Raw genomic sequence first — 6380 nt, forward strand, 5'->3', positions numbered from 1 at the left:
GGATAAGGGGTGAGAGAGAAGAGTTCGAGATCATCAGTGTAAATTAAGTGAGCTGAACAGGAAAGTCGTATTTCACAATAGTTTACTCGGGACTCGCCGTGACGGTTGTAGCCCTTGAGAGATGACTAAATTAGTGCAAATATGGTAGTGTGAGGTTAAAAGATGAATTAGAAATTTTATCAAGGTGTTGTTCGATTTAAATTATGCAGAATGTGTGGAAATTGATATTATTGATAAATTTGATGGTATATTATTTTTGATTTGTTGAATTGTTTGATGATCGAAAAAATTGTGATGTGACTTTAATGTTTGTGGTGATGTATTGTAACAAATTGTATAATAGGAAATTATATTATAGTGATGTATTTTTTATGATTCTGATGTTATGATTTTGTGATGAGCATATGTGGATTATCCCTTAGGCAATGCAGTAGTGTTAGTGTTGAATTGTGTTGCAAATGGTGCTCCAAAGGACTTTCCTAGGCCAACGAGAGGAGTCTAATTAAGTATCAAAGGAGTACTTCCTTAAATCCATGACGGAATCAAGACAAGAAAAACTTTAAAGGTACTATAAATTATTTAAAGAGAGTTGTGAGTAGTAGAGTAATGTATTAAACGAAGAGCAGTAAATATGTTTATGTATAATGATGTGGCTAATGACGTTGTCCATAATATATTATGGAAGATGAGATGTACAATTTATACTTTATATTCATGATGCAAATGACGATGCTTAAAATTACTTGATGATGAGAATAATGATGTTGATTAAAATTTGTGGTGTGAATGACGATGTATGTTCATGACGACGATGTTTTCTATGATGACGATGTGTATGACGACGATATATTTTGTATTGATGTTGTGCATAATAGGAAGAATCTTGCATTAATATGTGTATTTTTTATGATGTGAAGATGTGTATATATTTAATGAGACTTTCTTCATGCATAATATCATATGTAATACCATGTTGAATGATGAATGATAAACGTATGTTCAGTAACACAACTCTGACATAACAAATGTTGATTAGAAAATGGTACCGACATTCATATAGGTATTAGGACTGAGTCCATGTGGATAAAAATTGATGATGATTTGTATTTCTTGAATAAGTGTAATTGTGTGAGACGATGAAGGTGATTATCTGTTGATGTTCTTATGAAGCTGGTTATTGGTGACTACCTATGTTGGGACTATTTTGAAATTAAATTGTGATATTGTGTTTGTGAAGATTTATGGTTCTTATGTTGTAATAATATTTTTTGAAGGTTTTGAAGATTCATATAGGTCTTATGAAGATTTATGAGCTGATATAGTATATTCTTCAAGGTTTTGAATATCATGTTTGTGATGTGATACAGTTTTGACTTAACTGCTTACGTCTTCTTCTCTATTATTTTATACTATACATGTTCTCAAAACTCACCCCTTCGTTGTTTGTGTTTGCTGGCTTGGCCTTGCAGTTTCGAAACCGTTGTTCTATAGGTTATGAGTCTTGGAGTCAAGTACATGCCTTCCATGAAGACTTGTCTTGTGTCGCCTGTTATTTTGCGGAAAAGTACCGCTCTGATAGTGACACGGAAAAGGGATATAATTACTTATTTAGTTTTGTACAAGAAAATCGTTGTCTATGATGTAAAAGAAAGTATTTTCAAAAGCAAAAGATCCAATGTTAATATTATTATAATTTTCACTGAAGTGCAATCTGAATTAAGTTTGTTAAGAGTCAATGTGATATCCTAAATCTTGTGACAAAATTCTTATATTATTAGAAAAGTTTTTAATTGACAATCTTCATTGCGGATCAAACTCTATTTTTGAATAAATAATTGTAATAACTATTTCTAGGATTCAGGGTATCACTGTCACATCACGTGCCTCTGCCTTTTTTTCTTTCCTTTTTTGAAATTTTTAATTCAAAATATACATTCATGGCAATTTCACTATTTTTTTAATAAAAAAATTACATATGTGGCATGCCACACAAGATGGACTGGGTCAAAATTGAGAAAAAGGACTACTATTGTGAAAAGGGCTAAATATGAGGGGTTGACTTTGGCTATTTTTTTAATAGGGGAAAAAAACGCTACATTTTGAAAGTTAGAGGGTGAAAAGTGCATTTAAGCTTATAGTAAAAGTATATCCTATGAATATCTGATTCCTCTAAGAGGACTGTTCAATTAGGATTTTGGATCCTTAAACTTTAATCCCATAATATAAAGGCTAACAATTGGTTCACGTTAGGTACATCGTTTCTAGCCCTAAAATTCTCACACACACACAATGTTCATTTGATCATTCTTTGGACTTACCCAAGGCCTAATCCGGCTCCGCTCATATCCGACTCGAGTTCACTTACCACGCGATGGATATGCCCTAAATAGTCCATCGACTCAGAAGTTGCTCACTCCTACGCAGGCCGATAGTTTCTCACACAAAGACTAGGAGTTGCTCATGTCCGTACTTGCAGGCACTATTGGCAAGATAAGGCTTGTGATCCGGCTCCGACTCATGTCAATTATACCTGAAAAATAAACAATAGAATGGGATGAGATGCTATGATTTCAGTGAGTTCCAAATTAGGATAAACATCGAATGTCAAGTTGAAATCAATTATTAGATAAAACATAATGAGTACAATACTTTAATAATAATATATAACATACCATATTGATTAACAACAAATAATGTATACTAGCATTACCTACTTTCTTCAATATACTTTAATACGACTATACTATATTGAGCACAAATCTTGTTGTGTCTACCCGATTACTCGAGGGTGGGTAAACCAAAGAAATTTGTACTTCCAATATAGTATGCTACAATAGAGCTTTGCAAGTGGCGCCCCACTTGCCTACTTACATTGTATCTGACACCTAAGGTTTTCCTTTGTGCTCGGAGGATTGCCTTTGCTTAATAATCGACCCCACATTAACTTAACATTACCTAATTACACATGCACAACCTAGTAATTCATAATATTCATTTCTACTTAGGTTATTACAAGCATCTATTAACTTAACCAATCCATTACTAATTACTCAAGTATAATCATCAAATCAAATCAGTGAATCAATCAATTTGACAAACTCATCCAAATATACACTTAATATTCATTGTTCACCCTTCTAATTCTCTTGTACATGTTAAACATCAATTCACATCCGAAAATTCCATTCATAGGCCGCATGACTGCAGTTGTTATATCCATTTAATATGTACTTAGTTTACTTCATTTGCAGCAAAACATTGCATCTTAATAGATGTATATTATATTCACATCAATGATTCTCTTTCTTTTTATCTTTCTCAGATGAATACGAATATTACCAACATGGACATCAATTAGTTTCTAACTTAAGTCAAGTAAGAGAGACCATTTAAACAATAAGTGCTTATGGCATACTTCAAGAAAAGAACAAATATAGTCCAAGTCTTATCACTACTACTCATATATATATATATGGGTTTGCTAGGATACACCCACTAATTTTTATTAAGGTGTGTTTTAGCAAAAATATAACTAAAAAGTTGTTAAATACACCTTAAGGTGAATGTTGCTAAAAGACATCTTCTAAAATATAAGTGGGTGTATGTTAGCAACTCCAATAGGCATTTGCTAGAAAACACCCACTTATTTTTTAGAAGGTGTGTTATAGCAAGTTATAACTAAAAGGTAGTTAAATACATCTTAAGGTGTAGCGTGCTAAAACACTCCCACATAAAAACTATATATATATATATATATATATATATATATATATATATATATATATATATATAAAATATATCTTTAATCGTGCAATATCATCAAATACTAAAAACTAACATGCATTCATCATGATTCATATTGATATACTAAAATCCCCAAAATTTAATCATTAAACCCCCTTAACCCATTGTATAAGGAATGAGGGAGGGGAACCCACCTTCAAGCTAAGGGTGAATGTTGGTTCTTCATACTTCCATTACTCCTTTTTTCTCTTGTTCCTTCTAATTTCCAAGTTTTCTCTCTAATTCTCCATTTTCTCCAAGAAACCCTAACTTCCAATTTCTCCTCTCCTTATTGATTAATCAATTCACAATCCACTTTCTCTAAGTTTCTTTAACTGTGTATTGTGTCAAACTTCCTAGATAATAAATTACATGAGTTTATTGGTGATTATTGAAAGAAAGGTGATGAATAATTGATGGTGGTGTGAAGGTGTGTCACCTGTGAGAGAAGACACAGGAAGAAGGGAATGAAATAAAATTCTGGTTTCCTTGGCCAATTCTATATATAGATATGAGGGAAAAATACCATATTATCCTTACTTGTGCAATGGAAAGAGGCTTCTGAGCAAAAAGCAGGACTATGTCCTGTGCTCGTGTCATTTTGGTCATGCTTGTGTGCCAACGCTATTCGAGAGCAACAAATAATCTAAAATATAATTTCAAAATCAACAAATTCAAAATGTCAATGCATGAATGTTCAATTGTATTTCGAAATAAACAACCCCAAGCCAAAAAATGAGAAAATATTTTCCTAGATTGCAAAAATTTGGGAACAAACAAAATTTGATAATTTTTTGAAACAAAACAAAAATCATTACCTTAAAACAGCAAAAGAATTGAAACAGTTGGGTTTCAAACAATGGTGCCATTGAAGATGATGATAGGTGAAGGAGGAAGACGAAGAGGTGTTTTGCTTTTATTTTTTGTGTTTGACATTCTACTTTGATGCTTTTTCTTTGGTTCTAGTAGTAATTCAAATTTTAATTTACCTCTAAAATTAGGAATCTAGGTGACTGATTAAAGTGAGCTTCTTTAATGATATTATGTATGTTAAATTTTTTAATGTTTTTGATGATGAGAATATGTATTGTTGTTGATGGTAGTGGTGTAGTCACTAAATGATGATGATGATGATGATGACAATGATGTTGTTGATGGTTGTTGTTTTTGAATTTCTTTTCTGGATTTTTATGAATATTGATGAAGTTTGTGTTAAAGATGAAGAATAAGAAGAAATATAAGGAAGAAGATGAAGAATTTTTAGATTTTTTTTCTATATATTTTGTCTTCCCATTTTCGGTTTTGGTCCCTTTACGAATTTTGTTTTTTTGCTTTTTGTCCCGCTAACTTTGTTACTCAACATCTAGAACGACACATCAGTGATGCCTGCAACGCACGCCGCCACATCATCTTCTGTTTCCCACATACACGTTTTGGTAACAGATGATGATGGTTGAGACCAAAACCAAAACGTTTATAACTTACAGGGTCTGTTTTAGAACAAAAAAAGATTCAGGGACAAAAATCAAAAGCACGCGATCTTACATGTACGATTTACATATTTAAGCCATATTTATATTTGTGTGAAGAATTAATAACTCCTTATCCATGATCCGTAATATTTAAGCATCAGTCTTGCCATATAATAGTCTTTAAGCTTTAAAGTTATCCCTTTTCACACCAATGCTCAACTAAAGATGTTGAAAGAACAATGTCCTTGTGTTTAACGATGTCTTGTGATTAAGTCATATTTGATGTTCCATTTAAAAAACCAAACTATTCTTGGGATTTTATTACTTTAAAATCATAAACATAATACCTAAATGACTTTATTTAATAAATAAATATTTGATACAAGTACAAGTTCTAAAAAATAATTGGCCATAGGGCTTTACAACAACAATAGAAATATAATGCAAACATTATCATATGAATTTAGGAAACTTAATTATTTTCAAATTTAATAGCCCATAATAAAGGTACAAATATTATTATATGATTTAAGGAAGGTTGATTAATTTTAAATTTTATCATCATGGAAAAAAAATCCGACAAAAACCATAAGAGCACAGCACATATCTAGGATATATCGGTTTAGGACAATCTTCTTGAGACTTACAAGGAATATTAGCTGCATTTTCAAATCAAAGAAAGAAATATTACTAAAATATGATAAAATAGTGTGTATAACATAAACTAGAAAATTGGAAAATGGTGTGGAAAAAGGCATACTTTGTTTGCTTTCAACCAAAAATAGAGAAAGAAGGATGATCAAAGCACCAAGAAACAGGATGATTTGACCCATATTTTAACTCCTGATTGTAATCAAAACTATTTTTGATCTATTAATATGTAAAATTTCAGGATTTTTAAACTTTAATTAAATGGGTTTTAGCATTTAGGAGTTGCAAAAGTCAATTAGAATATTATAAATAGTTAATATTTTAAAGTTATTCATAATTTTCTTTATTAAAATATATTGCATATATTATTTATTCATATTTTGGCCTCTTGAAGTATATAGGATGAAATCCAAAAAGAGAAACAACAATAATGAATGATTAAAAAAAATAGATGTCTGAAAAGCTAGTCTTGAG

General features: G+C 31.1%; 1 long non-coding RNA gene across 1 annotated transcript; it reads right to left on the reverse strand.

Moving 5' to 3' along the window:
• Positions 1-2515: 2515 nt before the first annotated feature.
• LOC146916449 (uncharacterized) lies at positions 2516-6174 on the reverse strand. Its single transcript, XR_015015063.1, has 3 exons — positions 6016-6174; positions 3939-5914; positions 2516-2530 (listed from the first exon to the last, which is right to left on the reverse strand). It is a non-coding gene; the product is annotated as an uncharacterized LOC146916449 (long non-coding RNA).
• Positions 6175-6380: the final 206 nt, after the last annotated feature.

This window comes from Medicago sativa, chromosome 6 (genome assembly GCF_051527215.1).
Source record: "Medicago sativa cultivar Bolivia chromosome 6, Bolivia_mono, whole genome shotgun sequence".
NCBI classification, from domain to species: domain Eukaryota; kingdom Viridiplantae; phylum Streptophyta; class Magnoliopsida; order Fabales; family Fabaceae; genus Medicago; species Medicago sativa.